At 35.3% G+C, this 9,722-nt stretch overlaps 1 pseudogene; it reads right to left on the reverse strand.

Annotated features, from left to right (window-relative positions):
• LOC103604553 overlaps window positions 1-4,561 on the reverse strand; it is a 50,020-nt pseudogene extending 45,459 nt beyond the window's left edge.
• Window positions 4,562-9,722: the final 5,161 nt, after the last annotated feature.

A 9,722-nucleotide genomic window follows, 5' to 3' on the forward strand; every position in this document is an offset into this window, starting at 1 on the left:
AAAAAAAAAAAAAAAAAAAAAAAAAAAAAAAAAAAAAAAAAAAAAGGAAGAAAAGAGAGAGAAAAGTGTGGGAAACTCAATGATAACTCCATGAAAATGACAAAGACACAGCTTTACAACCAAGAAAAGTAAAAGCAATTAGGTGTGTTCAAAAGATATAGAGAAAGAGGTATTTCCTATAGAATTAGTGCCCGTGTGGGAAATATCAGTTAAGTTTAAATTGTAATAGATTTTAGAAGCTCTTCATTGCTAACTGAAAGGCATGTGATTTAATTGGTACATTTTGATGTAAACTGTGAAGAGAAGATTTTTATTTAGGAGGGGTTTTTCCCCCATTTAAATCCATTCCTCTAATTAGACAATTCTGTGGTTTTAAAAGGAGAAAGTGAATTTTATTAATATTTGAGTTTTCCAAATTATTATCTTTATTTTATGAGTATTACTAGTGATCATATTTAGTGACATTCAAATCAATCCAAATATATGTATGTGCATGCATATATGTCTATACACATATATGTGTAATATGTACATACATATGTATATCCTTAAATTAGATAGAACATTATTATCCCATATGCTCTCAGCTACCTAAATCTGAGTAAGTTAAAAAACTTATACTTCTGTTTCAAGGAGGCATGACTGATCATCTTGTAATTTAAACATGAATTAAATATTTAGTATATAGAGCAAGTAGCAAGTAAGTATAAGCTGATTAAACTTTTTCTAAAATCAAAATGCATTTTTAAGAAAGTGGCAATACCATCTTGTGCATGTTTGAATGCTCTTCTCTGCTAAATACTCATATTGAGAATTTGTCTAACCAAATTAAGAAATAATCTTAAAAATGAAGACAGTATCTTCTGGCACTTTTCATTGGAACTTTACTGGAAGGACAATCTAAAATTTTCTGGTCCTCCACATTTTTCAACAGTGTCTGCACATATGATGTTTATAGCTACATGAACAAATTGTTTTGGGAAAAAAAACTCACAAAATTAACATGCCTGAGACCATATCAGTTTTTACAGTTATGGTTAATTCTATTCTTTGGTTAAGTATTTTCAACGATAAGTGAAACATCACTGCTGGCTTTAACTTTGTATGTTATTTTTATTTATTTCTTTTTCTTCAAGATTCTTGACAATAACATAATGTCATCCTACTTTAAATGATTGCTACTTTTTGTCATATCTTATAATCACATATTTCAAAATCTTTGTGGTAATTTTTATGACATTATTATTATCCTACAAACATGTTTTCCTTTAAAACACAAACGTTTCAGGTGATGGTTATTGATAATATTTCTATCATTTAACATCTGGATTTTAAATCTTTAGATCATATGAAAGATTCTCATTTCCTCCCTTATATTTCTTAAAATAGCTCTGTGTAAGAGTCTAACTTAAATTATACTATTTAATAATGTTTTTAATAAAGATATGATGATGATGGTATTAGGAAACACAGAACAGAAAAAACATTAATTGTGGCATCTGTATTACCAGTTATTTTTGTTGTTGTCATAGCCATATAAGTCTCACGATTCACTAAATGTATTTAGACATTCTAATAAATATTACCTTAATCTGGTCAGAAAACTGTAACTACTTGATCATTCAATAGTGTTTGTTGAATTTTGAATAGCAGAAAAAGGGAGAATTTCTCCTCCATACTTTAGTAGATGCAGCATTATACCCATCTTTTTAGCAGAGGCAATAATATTTCTGAACTGATCATTTTCTAGTTAAGAAATCACACTCAGCTAAACAGACATACTTTCTTCAGTCCCCAGATACATTCCCCATCACTTCATCTGTCACTGAACTTCCTGTTTTCTTGTTTCCCATTCCCATTCCCAGAGGATTATCTGACCTTGGAATTAAACACCTGATCTACCACAGATGAGCATTTGAGTGACCTTTCAAACAGTACTGAATGTTGTCAGAACTTTTAGTACAGAGAATAAAGTGTAATATCATGTTCTCAGTGAAATGCAATGTTGCCATCTTTCTCCAATTCAAGAAGAGGTCAGAGGTAATGCTTTAAAACAAATTCATCCAACCAGCCACCTCTTTACACTGGGTAAGACCAATCTGCCTATTTCACAGCTGATTGCTGCTCTATTGGCTCTATCTTTATAGAAAAGCATAAACCAAAGAGGAGAAAAATGAGGATAAAAAATGCCAAGGAGAAGCAATAAAAGGGAATAAAAGATTATGTTTCAGATGGCAGGATTTCTAGACGCCTTGGTCATTTCTGTTTCATGTTTTTTTTTCAAGGATTGCATACATAAATTTGGGGTAACTTGTTATTACTATTTCTTGTTATTTCTACTCCTAATTAAATCCATTCTATCAATCTAAGAGTTGAATTAACTCAAATCATGATTTGGCACCCTAATAAAGCAGAAAATTACATTAGGTAAGAGAGATTCAATGGTATTGAATTAATGAGTTATCTGTTCTTGGAGAAAACATTTGTACTTTCTGTGCCTCAGTTTACTTAACTAGTATAGATAATCTCTAGTGTCTCTTCTAGCCCTATCAGTTTGTGAGTCAATGAATTTTTCTTTTTTTTTTTAGGAAAAAATGAGAAACATTTTTCCTTCACTAGGCAGGCCTTTAATTATGCTTTTTATTGTCATAACTGCAGAATGAGCCTTTTCAAAAATCTTCAGTATGAATCTTTGAATTGAATTACATAAAATAAATGTTTTTAGAACAAATTCTTCCGTTGATTCCCTTTCTGCATTTTTCCTTCTGTTGTTAGTCTTTCTCCCAATAGGTGGTGCTCTTTTCTCAAAGACACTACTTATCTAATTCTTCATCGAAAGATCAGGGTAATTAGTTTTAATCTTTAACAATCATTAATTAAAAAATCAGACATATAAGTAGAAAGAATAGAATGCAAGCAATTTTCAGCACTTGGCTGATAAAAAACATAATAGGAAGGATTATTAAATGATTCAAGAGCTCCATTGAAACCTGCAATACTTGCTGAATAGGCAAAGCAAATGTTGTAACTAAATATGAAAATGCCATGTTCACTACATACATATAATCCCTGATGGGGAGAAAAACTCAAATCAGGAGCCATTTTACAGTGTTAAAATATTTGTTTACTTTAACAAAAGTGAATATATAGTATTCCACATTTACATGTAGTATTTGAAAATGCACATCAGCACCAACACAATTAACATCCATTTCAGTTAATATTGCGGGGTTGCACACTTTGCCAAATAAACCTGAAACATCTGGGTAAGCAGAAAGTGAACCACAGACTCTTTTAAAATAATTTATTGGATAAAGATACTTTTTTTGTCAGAGCACCCATTACAACTTCCTATATAACAATTTCTATTGCAGAATTATGCTGCTTTTGGTCACTCCTAACTGGTTCTCACTTTTGGAGGCATTGTAAGACAGTCATGCCCCGCAGTTCTCCTGAACCACCCTACATACTGCAGATGCAATTTATGACTTCCCAGGCAGATCTGCAGCTACCAACTGCAAACTGGTCTAGACAACACAACTGTCATGTTTGTTACAACCAAGTAACACTACTGTGGAGAGATACCAAGACTTCCTCTAGCTAGTGTGGCCCCAGGATAGAAGGAAGAGTGGGATAAATGCTGCTAAGCAAGGAAGAGAAGGGGCGGGGCCGTGGTACAGCCGGAGTAGGAAAGTTGCCAGGATTCATTTCTTAAAAAACTGAGGAGACTTGGCCCACCAATTAGGGAAAAGTAACGAGCATTTCTTCCCCACATTCACAACTTACTGTGTCCATAGCTCCTGCAAAGGGACGGGCTGTAGAACTCGGTGCCAAGTGCCCTCTTGGCTCAGTGTAAGGGAGAGCTCTAAGAACATTTTTTTTTTTCTTTGCCAAACCTCTATGGTTTTTACCAAAGCAACTTCTATGTTCCTGAAATTTTGGATTCTGTCTTTATCAATGGAGGAAAAACTGGAAAATAAGGTTTTAGCGCACAAACAGCAAGCACTCTATCCGAAGTCACCCCCCCAGTCCCCCCTGTTTACCTCGCGTCTTCCATCCTCCCGCCAAACGCTTAGCCTTGGGGCTTGGCTGTCCCGTTGTACCCTTCTTAGCCGCCGGACTCTCTGCTTGGGGCCCTGGCGCCTTCCTTACCTGACAATCACGTACATGACCAGGAAGTTTCCGAAGAGCCCCACCACGCACACGATGGAGTAGAGGGCCATGATGGTGACGGCCGTGATCAGAGAAGGACTACCGGTCGGGCGACACAGGCTGTCACTCCCGCCCAGCTCGGTGCGGTTCGGACCGCATGCGTCGGACAGATTGCCATCTGAGTGGGACAAGTTGGTCCAAGAACCGGAGCTAGGTGCTGGGGAGCAACTCCAAGAGTGCGCCAAGGGATCGGTGCAATTGCTGGCGTTTGTGGGGACCGCACTGCTGTCCATGGTGCTGACGGCCGGCTGGAGACCAGGCTGTCCGGCAACCGAGAGCGCTGGGACTTTGCGGGATCCACGCGCCCGCCTCGGCCGCTTCCTCTCCTCCCTGCCACAGTCCCTGCTATTTCTTACAGGGACCAACCCTGGCGAAGCCAGAGAAGGACGTCAGGCAGAAGGAAAGAAGTAAGCAAGCATCTGACATTATCCTGTGCTCGTAGCCCCCTCCCACTTAAGTAGCATGTAGAGGCACATCCCCAACCCCACACCGCTGGGGGTGGGAAGGGGAGGGAAGGCGGTGCAGGATCGGGAGGCTGGAGGGAGGGAGGGGAGAGAAGGGCTGGATTTTGCGCAAAGCGATCCAAGGAGTCGGTCTCTCCTCACTGGGTCCTCTTCTGGGCAAACATACCTAAGGAGGGGCAGAACAAGAAAGGGAGTTGGAGAAAAGGGATGGGGGGGGGAGGGAAGACCGAGTGAGTTTTTGGCAGCAGTAAAGCCTAGGAAAGGGGGCTGACATCACTCCGTTTTTCCAGCCCTGTGTTCTCTTTATAATCTGACGGGAAAAGCATTGACCAGATGCAACCCTGACATCCTTGCACCCCGACGCTCTTCCATTCCCACTGCCTACTGTGATTATGGGGCAGGGGACACACTATGCTTTTTGTAGTCGTCTTTGCCTCAGGTTTCCACATTCGAGAATAGGTAATCATGATTTTCAAGTGTCCAACCCTACAAACCTGTCTGAAATAAGAGAGATCCTTTTTCTTTCTGAAAAAGAAATGAGAAACAAACTTTTGTGGAGGAAACCTGTTCCCTTTACTCCCCATTTTCCCAATTTCTCTTAGAGTAGAAGTTGTATTTCCATCTGATTTTGTCCTGTTGGGGAAGAGGCACAATAACCTATATATATCAGGGGGCTGTTGTAACCAGTAAAGTCAACTAAAGATACTGTTGATCCTCCACATCTTAAATCTTATAGATCCGGTTGCAATTATATATCCTTTTAATCTTCATACTTCCTAGATAGGCACATGCTCTGAGAAGAAGGGTGTTAAAACCAAATAAAATTTGCATTGTTCCAGTGTGTTTCCTAGTGTAGAAATTCCAGGAGGAACTACATAGATGTATAGAATTGGAGGGGCCCACAACCAGGTCCTTGAGGAATACTGATACACTTTAAAATTTTATACCTCACTTCTAAGTCCCCAAGTGCTTCTATTTTAGAAATAAATTTGTAAATACAACAGGAACAATATTTTTGGTGTGCAAAATTAACACTAATTTTGAAGTAATTCTCATTGTTGTACATGTGTATACTTGTGCATGTATATTTTTTTAGCCATAAACATTGGGAATAAATATTTCTAATTGGTTGTAGAAAGTTATCTGTACTCTTAAGGAGCAGACAGAGGGAGTGGCTTGAATGGAACATTTAATTCCAATATTATTTTTAGGCATCTGTCTTGAAAACAGATAACTCATAGGTAAACTGTATTAATCATAGGTTATTTTGCCAATGTTCAGTGTTATTTTTATCTTTTTACATTGTAGCATATAATTTCAGCAATAAAATGTTACAGAGATTTCCTAGAGACTAATAAAAAATACCTTAAAACATATTCTTCTATGAACTAATGTATCAATTCACTTATATTGTGCTGGTCTATCTGCCATCACTCAGTCCCTTGAGGACCCACAGAATCAGCATCAGCCTATGCTTACTTCATGTGAAAGACAAATCAGAAAAGTACAGTAAGTCCTGTCCTTGGAGTCAAATCATTCTGTGAATCTTATATATATAACTTTTTGGCTGTGTGCATTTTGCTTTACTGAGTGACAGTTTTTTCATCAGTTAAAAAAAGAGCTATTAATACCCACCTTATATTTCTGTTAGCAGAATTAAATGAGATATACAATGCAATAATAGTTTAATAAGTGATAACTCATTTCATTTCAAATATTTGAAAGTAACTGAGAAGTCTCTTTTATAAGTTCAACATGTTAAACATTAGCATCCTTCAGCTTTTTCTTATAATATGCAGTTTTGAGTTGTTTCAGTAGCCTTGGCTTTTATCTATTCATATTATAGTTTGTCTATCTGCTCTTAAAGTACAGCTCCAGAACTAAAAATATTGACCTAAATTACTTCCACCAAAAAATACTGAGCAAGATTATAAACTTCCTCCTTCTACCAATACAGTAGACGTTACCATTCCTTTTTTCCCCCCTTTGGTTCTTATTGCTACCTCAGCTCTCCTTAGGTTTACTATTGACAAACTTCCCTAAACATGTTCCAAATCAAGTAAACAAATATTTATTAAAGATTTACTCTGGACTCTAATAGAAGTTGAAGTTATAAAAGGTAGATACAATTGTTTTTGATCACACAAGCTTATTTCTTATACCTGGTGAGTCATGTTTTTTCTCTCGTATAAACCTGTAGTTGTTTTGGAGGGATCTGAGTATAACACTATAGATTTCTTAATTTTTAAATCACTTCTTCTTGGACCTAGTTTATGATTCCAATCCACCACTATTTTATGAAATTGTGATTCTGTTATCTCCTGTATGTATGCTTCCCACTTTATATACTTTATTTACTCTCCTAGTTTTATATACTCTACAATAAGTTTCCTGAGGGTGGGCCTGCTCACTAATACAGTACTTAGTACATAGTTAACTCTCTACCTCTCTCTGCCTCCCTTTATATATTAAGTATACATATAATGCACATCTAAAACATTTAAATTAAATTTTAAAAGAATTAGTATATATTTCATAACATTAAAATAATATGGGTGATTTTTAAATGGTGCAGCTTGAAAACAAAACACCTTTAAAAAACTTTAATGGAGACATTTTGGTCCTTTTTAATTCAATATATTCTATTAACAAGCCAGGACTTAAATGTATAGACATATAGACTGGCCATATGGCTTTTCTTCTAGAATTACAGTCAGAAAGCAACTCAATTCTCATATCCTTCTCTGGAAACATTTCTTTTTCATTGCATTTTATTAAAAATGTAATCACTCTCTAGAGTAGGATTTTGAAATTTATGCTTCAACTATATATTCTCAACTGAGATTGATGTTTTCCTTTTCTGTTGCTCTTTCTTGTATTTCACTGAGGATAATTATTATCCATCTATTTTGAATGCAGGTTTTCTGGACCTCATTGCAGGTCCTCTCTTAAATTGTATTAACATCTATATCTCAGTATCTCGCATCCATTCAATGTACAATTTGGGAACATGCAGAACAAATTTAATTTCTTTTTCAAGTATATTAATACAACCTTGAGAAACCCAGAGAAGAACTTTTACAGAAATGATAAATTAGTACCACTCGATATATAGCATAAAATGGACCTTAAATTTCAGCTTTTTATTTATTTGTCATATGATATGTTCTCCTTTTTTCTCCATAATTGCACATTTCCTACCAGAGCTGTCTGAAGTTTATTGTGAAAGCTCAAGTCCTTTGTAAAAGCAGGTAGACTGTAAATAAATGAGTCAATTTATCACAAGCCTAATTATTTTATATAACATGAGGTCTAACCACGTAATGTTTAATTATCTTGAGCATGAGTATGCTATCTGTATAATAGAAATGTCAGCCTTTTTGTTGATGTTCCTTGCTTAGCTCAGGTTTTCTATTTGATGCAAGAATAATTTATTGTCTATCTTTGTAGATCTAACATTGGTATAAAGCCCATATCACACAATATTTTTTATACGATTTTTTTTCAAAGCAATGCATTTAGTCATAGCATGGATGGATCTCATGAAAGTGCTAAAAGTCACTCATGTTTCTTGAATTAAAAAACATATTGGCTTTAGTTATTCATGTTCAAAGCAATGCATTTAGTCATAGCATGGATGGATCTCATAAAAGTGCTAAAAGTCACTCATGTTTCTTGAATTAAAAAACATATTGGCTTTAGTTATTCATGTAATTGACATCATCCTGTACTTATTTTAATAGCTTAGTCATGATTTTTTTTTTTTTGAGAGTGACTGTTAATGGAACACATGATTAACAGCTATTAATGAGGAACACAGACATAAATACTATGCGTGGAACAATTATGGTGGTTGGAAAAAAAAGGTGGCATCCAAGTTTGTACTGGAAGAATATTTCATGAATTTGTTTGTAGATGTTTATATGTTATCTAATGTCCAAATATGTATAGCTAATGAGAATGCAAGTGAATTATGATGTAGTGTTACTCTTGATCACTGAATTGTTCCATAAACATCCAGTAGAATGAATTAGGTACTCTTTATTTACGTGGAAAAAAATGAATAATAAAGGCAAAAAACCCTCGCATTGACCTCCACCCAATAAACCTCGGAGGATCCCTGCACCAACCAGCCACAAAAAGAATAAATAAATAAATAAACAAACAAACCTAATTGAAAGACATCTGGGATAGAACAGGCAAATGTCCTGGCCTTTAAATAAAATCAGCTCAAAATCCAGGCTCTACTATTTACTTCCCTGTGAATTAGTTATGTTACTCATGTTTTGTGATACTTGGTTTCCTGTTCTGTAAAATAAAAATATGAGAATCAACTTCAAAAGGGCTTTGCAGGATTACTTGAATATAATTTATCCCTTGCCTTTTGGCTTTTTATATCTTGTTGTATATGGCTGAAAATTAGCAAGAAAAATTATTGGAAATATTACACCATATTTAATAGTATAGAATTGACCTTAAAGAGCCTGATTCTTTTAAGGGCCAGAAGATGGTGTCTATGGTTCCAACTCAATCAACTCTTTCTAGAATTCATCCAAGCAACCAGTTTAAGTGATTCACAGGTCGAAATATCTTCCTTAAAGTCTGGAACCTCATTTCTATTTGAGTCTTGCTCTTTAATTTCCAGTTAAAGAAGTTTGCTGTTATGCTAGTATAGTCTCTTACCACTTTATATTTAAATAAACAGTTGTCAGATCTTTTGGTCCCAAGACTCTTTGCACATTTAAAAATCATTGAGGGTTCAAAGAGGTTCTGTTTATTGAGGGTTCAGAGAGGTGACATTTATCACTTTAGAAATTTAAATAGATTTCTTAATCAATTCATTTAAAATAACAGTAAACCTAATACACGTAAATATAAATAGTAGGAAAGAAACCTATATTTTCCCAAAATATTTGGTGAGAAGGGCAGCATTGTTTTACATTATGCAATTCTTTTAAATGTCTGAAGACAGCTGGATTCTCATATCTGTTTCTGCATTCAATCTCTTGCAATCTGTTGTTTGGTTGAGTATAAATCATATGTGTT

This window comes from Galeopterus variegatus, unplaced genomic scaffold, assembly GCF_000696425.1.
Source record: "Galeopterus variegatus unplaced genomic scaffold, G_variegatus-3.0.2 Scaffold5224, whole genome shotgun sequence".
NCBI classification, from domain to species: Eukaryota; Metazoa; Chordata; class Mammalia; order Dermoptera; family Cynocephalidae; genus Galeopterus; species Galeopterus variegatus.